Below are 20,203 nucleotides of genomic sequence, written 5' to 3'. Positions count from 1 at the left end.
AGAAAAAACTTTTGGTTTGTTGGAAATAAGATTGGTATATTTCACGGTTAGAAGCGTGACGTCATCGATTGTAAAATTTAAAGGTGAAAGTTTAATTTAGTATAATAGAATGAGATATATACTATATGTAAACAATAAATGACCTGAAGTGGAGAGATTGGATGGTAAATAAAGCAGATTTTAATTTTAAATGTTATAGATATATGTACTGTTGGTTGCCTAACATGATGAGGAATGTTTAAATTTGGCTGTATACTGTTGTAATGATGATTCTGTCTGTTAAAATTGTAAAGGAAATTGTGGAAAAATTAAAGTTAAAATAACTAAAAGAATACAGATCAAGAGTAGATGACAATATTAAAGAAATAATTGTAAACAATGGAATTAATAAAATAGTAATGAATTAGCAACGAAAAGGAAAATAAAATATGTGACAGAAAAATCTAATTACACTTTATGTTGTTTAGGATGGAATAAAATCATTCAAGGAAAAATACCATGAAGGCTTCCATCAGTAGTGGTTAATGTGTGGGTGAATAATGGAATGATATCTAACTAATATAGGATAAATTATCTGTTAGTGTCAATTTGTAATGGAGAATCTAGAATGACTGAGTATCTGAGATAGCGAACTATGAGTTTGATGTGGTATATGGTAGGGGAGTGAACAAACTCAACCAAGTTTGATGTAATTTTAGTGCAAGTTTATAATCTTAAATTACAGAGATGTTAACCAGAATTAAGAATGATGTAAAAGAACTAATATGGAATTAAATTAGAATAGCTAAGTATTGTGGGTTGCCTGATATGTAGGTGGAAAAATGAAAAAGGTAACAGACTGAATTTAAGCTAATAGATTTAGGTTTGCAGTACCCTATTGTTTAGTATAGTCTAATAAATTATTTTGAAAGAGAAAAAGGTAACATAAAAAAAATAATAAGAAAATATAGTAAAATGTGTAGCAGACCAAAGGAATTGACTATAGTAGTTATTAAATGAGATGAATGAAGCGAAGGTGACATAACAGGCAACAAAACAAAGTGATTGTGTGGTAAGAGAGAGAATATTCCAAAGAGAGACAAGTAAACCAGATCAAGATTTAAGGGCTATTATCAATAAGAAAATGAGAGTCTAAATAAATTAAGATAAAAATTTGTGATATAAGAGCTGTAGGACCTGAAATGACAGAAACATGAGGTAAGACAAGAAAAACACACAACTAAAGGAATAGAAAATAAATGTGAAAGAAGATGGGAAATAAAAGAAAAAGGAAAGTAAGAAAATGTAAAGAAGAAGAAATGAAAAAGAGGAAAAGAAAAAAGAAAAGAAGGAAAAGAAGAGACTCATCATCATAATAGAAAATAAAGAACAAATAATAGAAGGGCGGTTTGATGAAGAATGCCACAAAAAAAATCTCGCGAGAAATAAATGGATGGTAAATGGAAGGTAGGAACAACTAGAACAATAGGTACCGAACAGAAAACCAACTCTATAGTCAAAAGAAACTCCATAGACAAAACAAAATGCATCGATCTTAGAACAAATGCAACAGTAAGAAATAAATAATAAGGAAAACAAAAGGCTGTTTGAATATATAAAACAAAAATATAACAACTATAAATATAAACACAACAGATTGGGGAAAACATTTTTCCACCTACCTCTACCGAAAGTATACTTTTCCGGACCTGATTGTAGGGAGCAAAGTTGTACTTTTCTTCCCTAGGAAGGAAAATATTTTTCCTCCCTAGGGAGGAAAAGTAAAAGTGACGTCATGGTATTTCATTCATGAAATATAACTTACTGACGCCCTGTACAATATCTATTTTCTATTACGTAAGTATCTATACATTTTAACGTTTATTTATAAAACACCCTGTATTTTGCAGAATGGTAAAAAACAGTAAATTGTTATTTTGATTTAACAATGTTTACATTAATAATTTGACTTATATTTGACAGTTGGTAGTTATATTGTACCTACTTGTTAGTTTTAGTTTTAATAAATTTTGTTGGTTAGTTACATAAATAAATTAAGTAAAAATGAAAAATGACTTGTTACTAATTTGAGGAAGGTGGAAAAACTATATTTATAACATGGGGGTAAAGTGCCTTTTCCTCCCTTGAATGATTACTGCCGGACAGTAAACTTCATTCTCGGCAGGAAAAGTAGCACTTTCCTCCCTTGTTATACAAATAGCTATTACGGATCTCTACAAAATCAGACAAGAGCAAGAGACATATAATATATGCAGAAGAGGAACGAATAACAGGGAATACTTAGAGAGGCAAAGAAATACGCACTTGTCTATCCAGAATTTATAGATAGATACCCTAAAGTAAATAAAACTAACAAAATACCGTAGCCAGTAAAAATTAACAACGAAGTTATCATAAACGGAGGAGAGGAGCTGCTGAAACGGATGTACAAATTAATGGTTAAAGTTTGGAAGGAAGAAAACATGCATGTAGAAAGGAAAAACGGACAAATCACACCAATTTTTAAGAAACAGGGTCAACTAAGTGTAACAGCTATAGAACTATTGTGTTCTATAAAATCAGCCTACACGTTGGCGGACATAACGTCCATAGACGTCTAATTTCAATTGGTGTAATGTTACACGACGTCTATTAGAAGACATTTTTACAATAACGAGTTGTGACCAAAACTCGGTGTCATTACATCTACAGATCATACTAAATGTGTCACGATGTCCATGGTCATCACCCACATGTTTACAAAAATGATAAAAGTCATTGTTTTCATAAATTTTAAGCGCTAAAAGAAATAGAGCAATTTCCCTATTCTACTTTGCAAAATACATATTATGGGCGAGGCAGATAAAAGTTCTATTAGAAATATCTCGAGAACTAAAGGCAACAAAAACATGAAAATTGGAATAAAGAGGGTTTGAAGAGTGATCTATTCAATGAAAATATTTTCATCTATTTGCTACTTCCGATTATACCGGAAGTTGCCTATATCTTCGTTTTTTTAATGGGACACCCTGTATATTTTTTAATTTTTGATTTCTCCCCGATGTCTTCTTTCTTAAAATACGAGGTTTTGTAATATTATACAAGGGTAGTTTAAAAGATAATTGCGTTTCTTTTTCTTAATTTCGTAGCAATATTCACAACCTGTAGAATTGTATTAGTTTGACATCGAAAACTCTATTTATGTTCAAATGGTTTTTAATATAGTCTACTATTGTTAAGTTAATAATAATTGTTAGTAAAGCTGATTTTTTAAATTTTAGTATACATGGTTGGTCGAAACTCGTAATGAGTATTTTCTGAGTTTTCTTAAATGGAACTTTTTCTTAATGATATTTTAGAATTATAAGGAAATGATATTTTATGGTACTTTTTATTTCTTAAGCATCCCCTATACCTAACTTCTTCAGTTTGTGAGTTATTGGTGATTTAAGCCAAATATTAATTGCAACAAAAAATACATGAAATTTTATTAGGTTGGCCGTGAATATATTCAATCACAAATAATTTTTCGGAAATAAATACATATTATTCTAGACTGATCCTTAAAATTAGCCATAATGGTTGATCTATTAAAATACCTACGTAGTTAAGATTGTTGATTCAATTAACAATTAAGCAGAAATTAATGCATTTAGGAATAGGGAATGCTTAAGAAATAAAAAAGTACCATAAAATATTATTTCATTGCAATATTATTTGCCTCACCCTATATAGTGTCACAACACTTGCTTATACATTTGGCGCACTGTCCGTCAACGTGTTAAGGACAAATGGGGATTATTATTCGTTCTTTGATCTGGCCCTGGCCCATGGGCCAGATGAAGTTCACATTGAGCTGATTAAACTTATAGATGGGGAACATTTAAGTGCAATAACTATACTCTTTAATAAAATATACAAATCTGGTGAGACACCTAGAGATTGGCTACTATCGACCTTTGTTCCACTGCCAAAGACAAAGAACCCCAAATACTGTAGTGACTATAGATTGATCAGCTTGATGTCACAATTATTGAAAACATTTTTAAAAGTTGTACATGCAAGAATATTGAGAAAGTGTGAAGCGAATATGAATAATAGACATTTTGGCTATCGTTATGGCTTCGGAACAATAGAAGCTCTGTATAGTTTCACAACTCTTGACCAAAAGTGTCAACACCAACAAAAAGATCTTTTCGTCGCATTTATAGACTATGAGAAAGCTTTCGATAAAGTTAAATAAAACATACTCAAGTAATGTCTAAAGCGAAGAGGACTCGACACAAATAATATTGACATAGTGAAACACCTTTATTGGAACCAACAGGCTGTTGCAATATTAGATGAAAATAGCACGGATGCGCAATAGATGAGTGAGACAGGGCTGTGTACTTTCACCATTACTATTTAACATTTACTGAGAAGAATTATTTACACAAGTAATTGAAAACAACACAGATGGAATCAAGATAAATGGTCAAAATATAAATAACATTCATTATGCTGACGATACAGTCATTATCGCTGAAAGTAAGAAAGAACTGAAGACGCTTCTAAACACAATTTGTGATACTGGAGATGGGGAACAGTTTGGTTTAAGAAAAAAAACAAAAAGAAATCAAAAACCCTGGTGATCAGCAAAAGGGGTAAAGTCATCATAAGGATCCAGATAAAAAAAGAAGATATCGAACAAGTGGACAAAAGGAAATGCTTTTATGGGTCTGGATTACGGAAGATCTAAATTCGAAATCAGAAATTAGATCAAGAATAGAGCAATCAAGAGTAGCCTTTTTGATGATGAGGAAATTTCTGAGTAACCAAAGACTCGATCTGCAAATCCGATATCGGATGGTAAAATGTTATATCCACTTTATTCGTCTTTATAGTGTCGAAGCTTGGACTATTAATGTTGACATAATGAGAAAGCTTGAAGCTTTTGCGATGTGGCTTTTCAGGAGAATTTTTTGGACTGGTCAGGACTGATCATATTACGAACGAAATGGTGTTGCATAGAATAGGAAGAGACAGAGAACATTTGACCACCATGAAAAAGAAAAAAACAGTATATTTGGGGCACATGCTTAAAAATGATAAGTGCGAGTTATTGCAGCTGATTATGAAGGGTAAAATCGAAGGAAAAAGGGGTCCTGGTAGACGGTAAATATCCTGGCTGAAAAACATTCGCAACTGGATCGAGTTAAACATACACACACGATTTGCAGAAAAGCAGAAGATAGAGACGAATTTGCAATGGTTATAGCCAACCTTCATTATTGGAGTCGGCACTAGAAGAAGAAGATTCTTCGTTAAATGGTTTAAAATGGAGCGGTATTAGAATACAATGGACTCGCATTCCTATGTTTGATCGACTTGAGGAAGGCATTTAACTAAGTTAGTCTATAAGATGTAATAGATTTCGTTTATACTAAAGAGATACTGCTGGATATTATAAAAACAATAATTGAAAACGTCTATCAAAACAATAAGATGGAAGTCAGTAAAGGTGGAAAACTTACGGAGCTTATATTTCCAGGCAATGGAATAACACAGGAGGATTCACTAAGCCATTTGATGCTATTTAATCTAATCGTGGATTATATATATCGTCAATAAAGGAAGGGGATACATAACAGGAAATCTTCTTCTCGTTATTGCTACATCCAAATCAGTCTCTAAGGTTCTTCAGCCAAGAGTTACGTTTCCTTCCGATGGATCTTTTTCCCTGGGATGAAATTAAATGGATGGAATAGGGAATCATGAAATTAAACTAGTTTAAAAATTTAATATATACTCGTATATATACACCGTTATTAATCTTCAACGCCCTTCGTTACGGATCTATGGAAGAGTATCACCAAGCCGCAAGCCCTTAACTCTTGCCGTGCCGCTACTCCATAGACCGATCAGACTCCAGTTTATTCCAGACCAAGTCGTAGATTCTGTTGAATTGTATACTACCGACGTTGGTCTTTTATTAATTTAATGACCTGGCTGAGGCTCGAACCGTCGATCGCAAATCCACTAAACTTGTTGATCGACTGCGCCTCTGCAACTGAGACGTCGTGACCGACTCAAAATTTAATACATGACTAAAATTCAGAAACATTCAGAAAACTAAAACAATTGTAATCCGTCAAGAATTAGTAAGATCTAAACTGAAAGTCGATGAAGTTAACATTAAACGATCGATAAACCGTCCATGAAGTAATGGAAATAAAGTAATGAAAGAGCAGATAGACATATTAGAAGGATGCCTTAATGACAGTATAGTGTAGGAAATAGAGGTTGAACCTTGCAAAATGGACACAAGTCCGGTTTTATTTTTTTTCTGTTATATCAAGGGGTGCTTATTATAAGACTAACTTTTTCTGAAAAAATTTCGCCCCGGAACCCCCCTTTTCACCCCTTTAAAGGGGGTAATTTGTGGTTTTTGCGGAACCTAGCCCTTCCTGTACCTTTTACAAAAAAATTTTTTTATAGAAATATGAAGAGCACTATATTTTCTACGATTTATTTCCCGACAGCATATGACTATCATCCACCGTTTAGCGGGGGTGGCGCCCCAAAATTGACAAGTTTTTAAAAAAGATGTTTTTAAAAAATATATATTTTTCCCTAACTGTAACGGCAATTAAGAAGAAATCCTGCGGCAATTATTCACAAATAAGTGACTGATTTTTTGGTATAGGTTTAACTTAAGGGTAATTGCCCTATTTTTAATTACAGGGTGTTACATTTTAAAAAACCCCTTTTTATACTATCTGAACCATTTATGCTAGAGTAAAAAGACTTTCAGCGATTACCCACGTACTGGTGCTATTTACAAATTTGTATAATACATCCCCATTTTTTCGCCGGAACCACCCCAAAAAAAGAAAAATTATTAAATAAAGTGATTTTCTTGGAATCCTTCACACACAATGCACTTTATTAATATACTTCATACATAATTTTGTGCACGTTATTATTACCCATGCATGGACACCAAAAGCGATTTCCTAGTGCAAACCCTGTAGCCAAAAAAAATTAATAAAATGGGGGGTTGATTTTTTTTTGTTTTTTGATCCATATGGCCATATGCTTCATCAATAGTGCTTTTTAAAAATATATATGGTTATTGCAACATCCCTGCGGAAACCAGCCCTATCCTTGAAAATATACTGCAGAAACCATCCCTATCCCTTGGCGAGCAAATTTTTAAGGTTCTCTCATTACCTATGCACTATTTTTAAACAAAACTTATACAAGGTTAAAGACCACTACTTACTCTAAAAATTAAGTCCTATTCATTTTTTTCGTATAAGCAACCGTTACGGCACCGTGGCGCCGTAAACCTCATATATGCTTTGGCTGGCTCCAGTTTTTGTTCATCTGTTCGTTTTATTGATAAAGTACTTATGTAAAATAAAACAACACAGTGTAACCTACAAATTATGACCTATGCACATTTTACGTTCTTTGCGCCCCAAAGCCACAGTGGTGGCCCAACAAATTTTTGCATATTTTCGCCTCCTACACGCATTTTATTGCATTAATGCTACTTTAATAGCACAATATTCACCCTTAAGTGGTCGCTGATTCAGGGAGAGGTGATGGGGGCGATTGCCCCCCCTCTTAACCAAGTGATATTATATTTAAAGATTATAAAAGTAAAAAAAAATAAATAACCATTTTCAATTTCGTTGCAAAACGAAAACACAGCCGAACCATATTCTAGTCCAATCAGAGAGTGCTGCAAGCACCCCTACCGGTTTCGAAACTTATTAGTCTCTCATCAGGAGGCACATATGCTGCTCTCCCCGATCCAACCAAAACAAACCCCAGCGTGCAGTCCCGGATTGCAACGAACGAAATGGCATAGATGCCCTAGCGGCAACTGCTAGCAAAAAGACTAAGTTTTCACTCTAATGGCATATAAAACAACATAATGCTATTCTACACCCCACCAGAATGAAAACAATGGGAACCTTCTCTGGTTACACCTCCGAGGCTTCTACAATTTGCAAGCCATACGGATGCTGAGACTAAGGAAGATGAGGGAATTCCACAATTTACAATTCACGTCCCATCTGCTCAGCACGGTAAAGTTCCAACGAGAGTAGTTGCCGCTAGGGCATCTATGCCATTTCGTTCGTTGCAATCCGGGACTGCACGCTGGGGTTTGTTTTGGTTGGATCGGGGAGAGCAGCATATGTGCCTCCTGATGAGAGACTAATAAGTTTCGAAACCGGTAGGGGTGCTTGCAGCACTCTCTGATTGGACTAGAATATGGTTCGGCTGTGTTTTCGTTTTGCAACGAAATTGAAAATGGTTATTTATTTTTGATTTACATTTACTCTGTGTGGAGTATGAAGGGAACCATTCTCGTTGGAACTTTACCGTGCTGAGCAGATGGGACGTGAATTGTAAATTGTGGAATTCCCTCATCTTCCTTAGTCTCAGCATCCGTATGGCTTGCAAATTGTAGAAGCCTCGGAGGTGTAACCAGAGAAGGTTCCCATTGTTTTCATTCTGGTGGGGTGTAGAATAGCATTATGTTGTTTTATATGCCATTAGAGTGAAAAATTATAAAAGTATTCATTTATTCTTATAGAAATTTAGCCAATTGGCACCCCCCTCCTAACGATGCTGGGTCCGCCACTGTTGCTAAAGCAAAAAAGTACGCCATTCTTATAAAAATAATAATATAAGTATTTCTATAAAAATAAATGAATATTTTTATAATCGTTAAATATAAGATCACTTGGTTTAAGAGGGGGGACAATCGCCCCCATCACCCCTCCCTGGATCCGCCACTGCTCAGCGACCACTTAAGGGTGAATATTGTGCTATTAAGGTAGCATTAATGCAATAAAATGCGTGTAGGAGGTGAAAATAACCAAAAATTGATTTTGGGCCACCACTGTGGCTTTGGGGCGCAAAGATTGTAAAATGTGCATGAGTCATAATTTGTAGGTTATACTGTGTTGTTTTATTTTACATAAGTACTTTATCCATAAAACGAACAGATGACGAAAAAAAAAACAAAAACTGGAGCCCGCCAAAGCATATATGAAGGGTGTCGGGAGAAAATCACTGATTTCACCAAGAAATGATTTTGAGAAAAACGAATTTTAAAGTTTTAAGACTATTTACGACAAAAAAAATGTGTTGGAAGGTATTAAAGATAAAAGTAATGATAGAAAAATGTATTGATAATATAAACTAATGTAAACAAAGCATAAGAGTTAAATTGTTTTTAAGAAAATAAAAAATTAGTCGCGTAATGTCCACTTTTTAAAGAAGAAAACAATGGATGTCACCAAGTACAGGCGTTTAGTCACAGGATTATTCCTGCTTTGTTTTTGCTTTTTTGTTCTTTGCTTTTCATCTAAAACAAAATAAAACATTTTAGTTAAAAAATCGTATTTTTTAATTATTTTCTTCATAACCTCGTACATCCTTCCCATTTTTTTCTTTTTTCCGTCACTCTTTTCACTATTAGCCATTATGAGATAATATTATATTAAACTCACACTAAACAATACTGTACAGTTTTTGTAGTTATGAAACAATCTGCTGCTCTTTTGTTATAATTTGCAAACAAACTAACGACTAACCTATCTAAACACGTGTGTATTACAAATCAACGGAAAAATATACATTTTACCACGCAGCGTGCCGACGTGGCAAGCAATTTGCTTGGGTGACAATCATTGTTTTCACCCAATTACGCGTAGACAAATATCGTTTTCTCCCGACATGGTCAATTTAAAAGGCTTAAAATCTCTGAACATTCGACGTTTTCTACCTATTTGAAGGAATGATGTGATAGTATTCGATAAAATCTGGAGAATGACGTATTTACCTAAATATCACCCAATTGGTGATATCCATGATTTTCTCCCGACACCCTTCATATGAGGTTTACGGCGACACTGTGCCGCAACGGTTGCTTATACGAAAAAAATGAATAGGACCTAATTTTTAGAGTAAGTAGTGGTCTTTAACCTTGTATAAGTTTTGTTTAAAAAGAATGCATAGGTAATGAGAAAATCGTAAAAACATGCTCGCCAAGGGATAGGGGTAGTTTCTGCAATATATTTTCAAGGATAGGGGTAGTTTCCGCAGGAATGTTGCAATAACCATATATATTTTTGAAAAGCACTATTGATGAAGCATATGCCCATATGGATCAAAAAGCAAAAAACAAAAAAAAATTTTAATCCCCCATTTTATTTATTTTTTTTTGGCTACAGGGGTTGCACTAGGAAATCGCTTTTAGTGTCCATGCATGGGTAATAATAAAGTGCACAAAATGATATATGAAGCATATTAATAAAGGGCATTGTGTGTGAAAGATTCCAAGAAAATCACTTTATTTATTAATTCTTCTTTTTTTAGGGTGGTTCCGGCGCAAATATTATAAAATGTGCATAGGTCATAATTTGTAGGTTACACTGTGTTGTTTTATTTTACATAAGTACTTTATCAATAAAACGTACATATGACGAAAAAAAAAACAAAAACTGGAGCCCGCCAAAACATATATGAGGTTTACGGCGCCACTGTGCCGTAACGGTTGCTTATACGAAAAAAATGAATAGGACCTAATTTTTAGAGTAAACAGTGGTCTTTAACCTTGTATAAGTTTTGTTTAAAAAGAATGCATAGGTAATGAGAAAATCGTAAAAAACATCCTCGCCAAGGGATAGGGGTAGTTTCTGAAGTATATTTTCAAGGATAGGGGTGGTTTCCGCAGGGATATTGCAATAACCATATATATTTTTGAAAAGCACTATTGATGAAGCATATGCCCTTATGGATCAAAAAGCAAAAAACAAAAAAAAAATTCAACCTCCTATTTTATTTATTTTTGGCTACAGGTGTTGCACTAGGAAATCGCTTTTGGTGTCCATGCATGGGTGCACAAAATTATATATGAAGCATATTAATAAAGGGTATTGTTTGTGAAGGATTCCAAGAAAATCACTTTATTTATTAATTCTTCTTTTTTTTTGGGTGGTTCCGGGGAAAAATGGGGGTGCATTATACAAATTTGTAAATAGCACCAGTACATGGGTAATCGCTGAAAGTCTTTTTACTCTAGCATAAACGGTTCAAATGGTATAAAAAGGGTTTTTTTAAAATGTAACACCCTGTAATTAAAAAAAGGGCAATTACCCTAAGTGAAACCTATACCAAAAAATCAGTAAATTATTTGTGAATAAACGCCATAGGATTTCTTCTTAATTTCAGTCACAATTAGGGAAAAATATATATTTTTTTAAAACATCTTTTTTAAAAACTTGTCAAATTTGGGGCGCCACCCACGCTAAACGGTGGATGATAGACAGATACTGTCAGGAAATAAATCGTAGAAAATATAGTCCTCTTCATATTTCTATAAAAGAAATTTTTTGTAAAAGGTACAGGAAGGGTTACCTTCTGCAAAAACCACAAATTACCCCCTTTAAAGGGGTGAAAAAGGGGGTTCCGGGGAGAAATTTTTTAAAAAAAAGTTAGTCTTATAATAAGCACCCCTTGATATACCAGAAAAAAAAATAAAACCGGACTTGTGTCCATTTTGCAAGGTTCAACCTTTGTTTCCTACACTAGTATGGCGTAACCGGCTAATGAAATAAAAAATTTTAGTAGTTCCAAAATGACACAAAATCTAGGCATCGGATAAAAAAGTTTATTTGAAGAAAGTGTATTTTTTTGTTCTTCTTAATGGCGGTACAGGCTCGTTTTTTTAATATTGTATTTAATTACAGAGTAATATCCACATATTAATATATTTTTCAAATTGGGCTATGTACCGCCATCTTTACTATATTACGTATACGTGTGCCAAATATCTCGAAAAAATATTCAAAATTACAGCCGCAATCTTGGAACGCGTTTTTGCTACCTGGTGATCGCTACTGTATCACCTTAAGACATTGCGTCCAAAAATAATTGTAAGTGGGTTTTTAGATAGGTTTTTATGTATTTTTTAAATTTAAATAATTTAGGTTCTTGTTTGATATGTATAGGAATTATGTTATAAAATTTAGGTCCAAAGAACATTAGGGATCTTTGTGTTACTGATTTTTTGAACTGCTGAATACTAATATCCATATTTGTTACTGATCGAGTTAATCGGTTGTTTTGAAATTTAAATTTATTTGAGTTTAAATAAACATTTAAAACAGAGTTGTAGATGTAGAGTGATTTGACACTAAATATCTTGAAAAATGAATAACCATTTTCAATTTCGTTGCAAAACATTTACAGCCGAACCATATTCCAGTCCAATCAGAGAGTGCCGCAAGCACCTCTACCGGTTTCGAAACTTATTAGTCTCTCATCAGGAGGCACATATGCTGCTCTCCCTGATCCAACCAAAACAAACCCCAGCGTGCAGTCCCGAATTGCAACGAACGAAATGGCATAGATGCCCTAGCGGAAACTGCTAGCAAAAGACTAAGTTTTCACTCTAATGGCATATAACATATCCCACCAGAATGAAAACAATGGGAACCTTCTCTGGTTACACCTCCGAGGCTTCTACAATTTGCAAGCCATACGGATGCTGAGACTAAGGAAGATGAGGGAATTCCACAATTTACAATTCACGTCACATCTGCTCAGCGCGGTAAAGTTCCAACGAGACTGGTTCCCTTCATACTCCACACAGAGTAAATGTAAATCAAAAATGAATAACCATTTTCAATTTCGTTGCAAAACGAAAATACAGCCGAACCATATTCCAGTCCAATCAGAGAGTGCCGCAAGCACCTCTACCGGTTTCGAAACTTATTAGTCTCTCATCAGGAATCTCGCATAAGTTTCGAAACCGGTAGAGGTGCTTGCGGCACTCTCTGATTGGACTGGAATATGGTTCGACTGTATTTTCGTTTTGCAACGAAATTGAAAATGGTTATTCATTTTTGATTTACATTTACTCTGTGTGGAGTATGAAGGGAACCAGTCTCGTTGGAACTTTACCGCGCTGAGCAGATGTGACGTGAATTGTAAATTGTGGAATTCCCTCATCTTCCTTAGTCTCAGCATCCGTATGGCTTGCAAATTGTAGAAGCCTCGGAGGTGTAACCAGAGAAGGTTCCCATTGTTTTCATTCTGGTGGGATATGTTATATGCCATTAGAGTGAAAACTTAGTCTTTTTAAATAACGAATTCATCATATAATTTTTTTGTTGGATACAGTTTTCTTTTTAAAAATTATTTTTAATAGAGTATTTTGAACTGTTTCTAAAATGTTAAGAGTTTTGTTAAACGCGCCACCCCATGCTACAATACAATATCTTAAGAGTGATTCTGCAAGCGAGTTATAAACCATGATTAATTTTTTCCTGGGTAGAATATCTCTCAAGATATAAAATTTATGCATTAGAGCCCTTATTCGTTTACTGACATGAGTGATATGGTCTGACCAACGTAAATGTTGATCTATGAAGACACCCAAATACTTTATAGAGAAAACTTTTTCTATTGAAGAACAGTCACAATTTTGTCCTTGACATTTTGCGTTATGCAATTTTATATGAAAATTTGTAGTTTGGTCAACAATTGTTGGGCTAAAGGCGATATATTTTGTTTTATTAATATTTAATGTCAGTTTGTTAAATTTTAGCCATAAGTTTAGCTGTTTTAGGTTCATTTCAGAGCTGGTTTTAACCTCCTCCCATGTTTCCCCATAAATAATATTGCCGAGTCATCAGCATAACAAACAATGTGGCCGTTGAAAGTATTAATTCTTGTGATATTGTTCAAATAAATATTAAATAAAAGTGGTCCTAATACTGTTCCTTGTAATACTCCGAATTTTATTATAGATTCAGAACTCAATTCTGGGCCAATTTTTACTCGTTTAGCTCTTTCCGACAAATAATCTGCTATTAGATTTAGTGCAATTCCTCTACCCCATAATTACTTAGTTTATCTAAGAGAATTTTATGAGAGACCGTGTCAAACGCCTTAGCTAAATCAAGGAAAACCACTAAGCATTTCAATGATTCATTCACAGCTCCTATCACTTTCTCCAGTTGGTCAACTACAGCCCTTTCTGTACTTGATTTTTTTACAAAACCAAATTGCTTATCTGATACCTTATTTATATGAAAAAATTCAAGCAACCTTTCTTTTAGGGCCATTTCAAATATTTTAGCAAAATTATTTATTAAAGAAATGGGCCTATAGTTGTTCAGTTTACTCGAATTTTCGGATTTAAAAATGGGGGTGACTGTAGATTCTTTCCATTGTAGTGGTATTTTACCACTTTGAAAACACAAATTTATAATATGAGTTAAAGGCTGCGAGATTAGATCATGGATATTTTTTATTGTTTTAGCATACAATTTATCTGGTCCAGGAGCACAGTTATTTTTTAACTTTGATATTAGTGTTGTTACTTCACTTTTAGTTACTGGTTTTAAGAATAAGCTAGATTCAACCTTATCATTAGCAATAAAATTATCAGGTATACTTGTCACCGGTATTCTATTTGCCATATCAGCACCAATATTAGAAAAGAAATTATTAAACATATCTGCTTTTTTTTGTTATTACTTACAGTTATATTGTCATTAACAATTGATATGTGTTCAATGTTTTTAGATTTTTGATTCCGACCAGAGATATCATTTATAATATTTCACTTTTTTTGTGTTTCCACCAGCTTCATGAATTTTATTTTGATCAAAGTCATTCTTGTTTTTTTTTTAGTAGACTATTTAGTTTGTTCCTATAATTTTTATATTCAGCATTAAGTGCTGGTGAAAATTGTTTTAATAATTTCTTTTTAAGAAAATCTCGTCGTTTGATTGACGATATCAGCCCCACCGTTATCCAGGGTTAGCCACATTTTATTTAAGTGATTTTAGTTAAATCTTAATATTTTTAGGTCTAGAATCTACAACTTAGAGATTCGACATTCTTAATGACACTTAACCCTAAAAGGGCCCGTAGTAATATAACTCCAAGAAAAGAAGAGGAGGAAAAAAAGACAAAAAAATTTGTTAATTAGTGAAAAAATCCCAGGAACGCAATTATCGAAACGGCATTTCAAAATATTTGATCTCCGCGACGTTATTAAAAAAAAAAACAAAATATAAACAAATTTGAATAATTCTCAAATGCCATTTTAGGGGGAAGTTTAATTGAAATTTGAATTTATCAATACATTTATCGAAAACATACATAAAAATAAAAATAATAAGATTTAATACAGGTGAATATTTCTTTGGCAACAACCGCGTTTTTGCAATTGAAAATAGAGTAACATTTAATAAACAAATTCAATATCTCAAAAAATATTAAATATTTTTGGACCATTTTTTTTTAATTAATACTGATAAAATAGTGCAACTTGTCCTGTAAAATAAGATATTTTATAGTGCTTATTTAAAACGCTAAAAATAATTTTTTGCAAATTTGTTTTTAAAGTTTTATGTTGTTGCAAAGTGTTGCAATCCTGTAGACCTTCATTAGTAATTTAATGACCTCAGCCGCTAAAAAAGTAATTTTTTTGCAAAAATGACCCCTTTTTAATTATTTAAACAATGTTCCCCTTGTATGATTTGGATACTTTCTTGAAAATACCTTTTGTACCCACCTAAACTTTGATATAAAATTTGTTTCAACCTGTACGAATTTACCTTTTAATTTATATGTAGTGTAACTTTATTTTATTAGACTATCAACATAATTTTTAGTGGCGAAAAACAAGCACTTTTTTTTTCAATTTTTTGACTTTGCAATGCGATATAAATGAAGTGAAAACCATAACTCACAAAAATCTAGCTATATGTACATCCGAAAAAAAAATCAGATAATAAAACTGATATCCTCAATTTATCAGAATACTTTAAATGCTAACATTGACCTGTGATATTTAGATTTTTATGATACATTGTTTTTTCTAAATATGTACCTATATACCACCGTCCACATAAGATACAAAAAGCAACTAAATAGCAAATTAAATTAATCGTGAAAAATTAAAATAATAATCAAATAATAGACGTACAAGATAAGAACAAAAGATAGAACTTGATAAAAAGAACAAACTCAGAAGCTGTATTTGTAAGACAAAAAACTAGATAAAAACCATAGTTTATGATGTTCTGAAATTATTTTCTTGTGGCATTTTTGCAATTATCTAGTTTTGATGGGAAATAAGCCACTTTTTTACTAAAGGCTTTTTTACTAAAAAAATGATTTTATTAACGTTTTGACGCCCAAATCGGGTGTCGTTGTCAAAATACAAAAGATATTAATGAATTAAACAAAAATGTTGTTGCTTAGTAAAAAAAAATTAGAGAATAATTATTTTTACTAAGCAACAACATTTTTGTTTAGTTTATTAATATTTTTTGTTTTTTGACAACGACACCCGATTTGGGCGTCGAAACGTTAATAAAATCATAGTTTATGAGGAAAATTTACCTTAAATTAATGAAAAAGTATAACATTTTTAATTGATCTTGTTAAAACAAATAACTTGTTTCCGTTATATTAGATAAACGACAATTTCAAAAAAATTTAAAACAGTTATATAAAACAACTAATAAAATTATAATTTTTAAGTAAAATCTTTACCTGTTAATAGACACTTCACCTCAAAGGTTGACCGACTACAGATCAAAATTTTGTCGAAGTGAAGGCAGTTTGGTTTGCGACATAGAAAAACCTAAACCAATTTAAATAAAAAACCGCTTTTACCTTACCTCTATTAGTGATAAGAAATCAACGATTCTACGTACCGACTACAAGCCAGGACAAAAACGTCGAACTCCAATCATTAATGTGACTTTTGGTCAACTTATCTATTTTTTAAATATACCGAAATTTTACTAGAAAATAATATCAAGCCAAAGATAACCCATGAGGTTAACCCTCAATCCACAAAACAAATCTGTTCGGTTCACTGAAATAAATAAATAAACAGGGTGAGGCAAATAAAGGGCCTATTAGAAATATCTCGAGAACTAAAGGCAACAGAATCATGAAAATTTGATTTAAGGGGTTTTGAAGGGTCATCTGTTTAATGAAAATATTTTCATCTATTTACTACTTCCGGTTATACCGGAAGTTGCTTATAACTTCGTTTTTTAAAATGGGACACCCTGTATATTTTTACATTTTTGGATTCTCTTCGATGTCTTCTTTCTTAAAATATAAGGTTTTGTAATGTTATGCAGGGTATTTTAAGTATGGAGAACGGTAAGGGTTTTATACCGATCGAAGACAATTGTTTGGAGGAGGAGCGGAGCGACGACTCCAATTATTGTCTGAGATCGGTTACCCTTAACGTTCGACATGCTTATAACGTTTTTTGCACGGTTGATACCATTATAAATTATAAAATTAAACATTTTCGTCATATTGACTAGTTTCATTCATTTTATCAAGATATATATTTTGGTTGTTAGGTAGTAACTAGGGTGCATAACAACAATGGAGAATTGAGTTTTTATTTAGATGTCAATAATTTTAAGTACAATTTTGATTATTATAAATTAAAATATGAGCGAAAGTGAATTTGAAGAAATTGAACGGGTTTGGGAAGAAGGGTGTTCCGCAGTTATTCCCAAAAAATCCAAAATCCGTTATCAAAATACCTACCAAAGTTTTAAAAAATGGTGCGAAGGCAAGAATTTAAGAATCGAAGAAAAGACTCTGTTGGCATATTTCGTTCAAAGACATATGCAGTTGAAAGCTCCTGGAAGCCTCTGGGCAGAATATTCAATGATTAAATCCACCGTTTTTCTTTATGATGGCATTGATATTTCCAAGTTTTCAACTTTGATCGCGTATTTGAAGAGAAAAAATGTTGGATACTACTAATGTATGCGATTCTGTAGGAGTTTCTGTTAGAAGTGAAACCACAGCCCAAACAAGTGGGATTTCATTAAATAATTTAACAAATTGTACCATAAGTTTCTTTCAAAATTATTTTTTATTCTTTCAAAAAATAAATTAAAATTAAGAGATTTTTTAAATCGACGGTAAGTGAATTACTTACCGTCGAGTTGGAGTACTTACCGTCGAGTTGGAGTACTTACCGTCGAGTTGGATTACTTACCGTCGAGTTGCTAGTAAATGTCACCTACTGACGTAAAATCTGTCACGGTAAACAGTCAAAAATGATCAATCGTGCAAAAAAGATAATTACGTTTTTTTAATAATTTCGTAGCAATTTTCACACCCTGTAGAATTGTAGTAGTTTGACATCTAAAACTCTACTTACGTTCAAATGGTTTTCAATATAGTCTACTATTGTTAAGAATCATTAATATAGCTAAATTTTTAATTTTAGTATACAGGGTTGGTCGAAACCCGGAATGAGTATTTTCTGAGTTTTCTTAAATGGAACACCCTGTATTTTAGTATTGTAATGAAATGATATTTTATGGTACTTTTTTATTTCTTCAGCATTACCTATACCTAACTGCTTTAATTTGTGCTTAATTGTTAATCGCCTCAACAATCTTAACTACGTAGGTATTTTGATAGCTAAACCATTATTGGTAATTTTAAGGATCAGTCTGGATTAATATGTATTAATTTCTGAAAAATTATTTGTGATTGAATATTTTCACGGCCAACCTAATAAAATTTTACGTATTTTTTGTTGCAATTAATGTTTAGCTTGAATCACCAATAACTCACAAATTAAAGCAGTTAGGTATAGGAAATACTTATAAAATAAAAAAGTACTATGAAATATGATTTCATTATAGTACTAAAATACAGGGTGTTCCATTTAAGAAAACTCAGAAAATATTCATTCCGAGTTTTGACCAATCCTATATATTAAAATTTCAAAATTAGCTATACTAATGATTCTTTACAATAATAGACTATATTAAAAATCACTTGAACGTAAGCAGAGTTTTTATTGTCTTCTTCTTCTACGGCACTACAGCCCAAATTGAGCCTTGGCCTCCTTTATTTTTTGCCTCCACCCTTGCCTGTCTGTGGCTGCTCTTCTCCATACACGGACTCCTAAAAGGGCTTGAGCGTCGCTGTTTACTGTGTCTTCCCAGCGCTTTCGTGGCTTCCCAACCGGTCTCTTTCCTTGCATTCTAGCATTCAGTGCTCGTTTTGGTAGCCTATCCTCTCCCATTCTTATCACATGTCCGGCCCATTGCAATCTTTGTAATCTAATGAAGTTTGACAGGGGCGTTTCCTTATAAAGTTGATAAAGCTCGTTGTTGTATCGACTTCTGAAGATTCCGTTTTCCCTCACAGGTCCTAGTATTCTCCTAAGTACTTTCCTTTCCATGTGTCGAGTTTGTTTTTGGATGTTTCTTTCAGCACCCAGGCTTCACTGCCATAGCATGTTATTGGTCGAATTAAGGTTTTATAGATTCTCATCTTTGTATTTCGGTGGACACTTTTAGACCGAAATATATGGGAGAGGGCAAAATAAGCTCTGTTTGCCTGCGTTATTCTCTTCCGTATTTCTCCATCTTCTGATCCGTCGGCATATATTTTTACTCCCAGTTATGTAAACTTTTCAACCGTTTCAATGTCATCTTCATGTATAATGTTTTCTGGGACTATATTTCTTCTCGTCTGAGTCATTATTTTTGTTTTTTCTGTGTTAATTTCCAGACATAGTATTTTTGTTTGTGTTTTTAACTCTGCATATGTTTCCTGTGCTCCTGTTGATGTTCTACTCATAATATTAATATCATCACCATAAGCGGCCAGTTGAACCGTTCGGTTGGTCAGTAGATTTCCTCGTCCAGTTTGTATTTGCCTAACCGCATTATTTTTATTGTCAACCTATTACAATGCTACAGGGTGTGAATGTTGCTACGAAATTAATAAAAAAACGTAAATATATCTTAAAATATCCTGTATAATATTACAAAACTTCATATTTTAAGAAAGAAGATATCGAAGAGAATCCAAAAATGTAAAAATATTCAGGGTGTCCCATTAAAAAAAACGAAGGTATAAGCAACTTCCGGTATAACCGCAAGTTGCAGAGAGATGAAAATATTTTCATTTAATAGATCATCCTTCAAAACTCCTTTATTCCAATTTTCATGATTCTGTTGCCTTTAGTTCTCGAGATATTTCTGATAGGCCAGTTATCTGCCTCACCCTATATATTAAGTACATTTCGAGCGGTCTTTATATTATTTGATATCTTAACAAATGTAAAATAAAAACAATATAAAAATAATACAATGATTTAGAAGACAATAAATAATATTTTTGTTTT

General features: G+C 32.9%; 1 protein-coding gene across 3 annotated transcripts in view; it reads right to left on the bottom strand.

Moving 5' to 3' along the window:
• The window catches only part of LOC126883101 (medium-chain acyl-CoA ligase ACSF2, mitochondrial-like), a 91,652-nt gene extending 74,784 nt beyond the window's left edge, over nt 1-16,868 (bottom strand). The window contains exon 1 of one of the 3 annotated variants that reach the window (XM_050648345.1): nt 16,728-16,868. The gene's annotated coding sequence lies outside the window, so the exon portion shown is untranslated. Of the gene's footprint in view, nt 1-16,563; nt 16,674-16,727 lie in introns of those variants that run through there. The other 2 variants (XM_050648346.1, XM_050648343.1) reach the window with 2 other exon arrangements.
• Between the last annotated feature and the right edge of the window lie 3,335 nt (nt 16,869-20,203).

Source organism: Diabrotica virgifera, chromosome 4, assembly GCF_917563875.1.
Source record: "Diabrotica virgifera virgifera chromosome 4, PGI_DIABVI_V3a".
NCBI classification, from domain to species: Eukaryota; Metazoa; Arthropoda; class Insecta; order Coleoptera; family Chrysomelidae; genus Diabrotica; species Diabrotica virgifera.
Note: the sequence above shows the minus strand (reverse complement) of the source record. Positions and strands in the feature narration are given on the sequence as shown.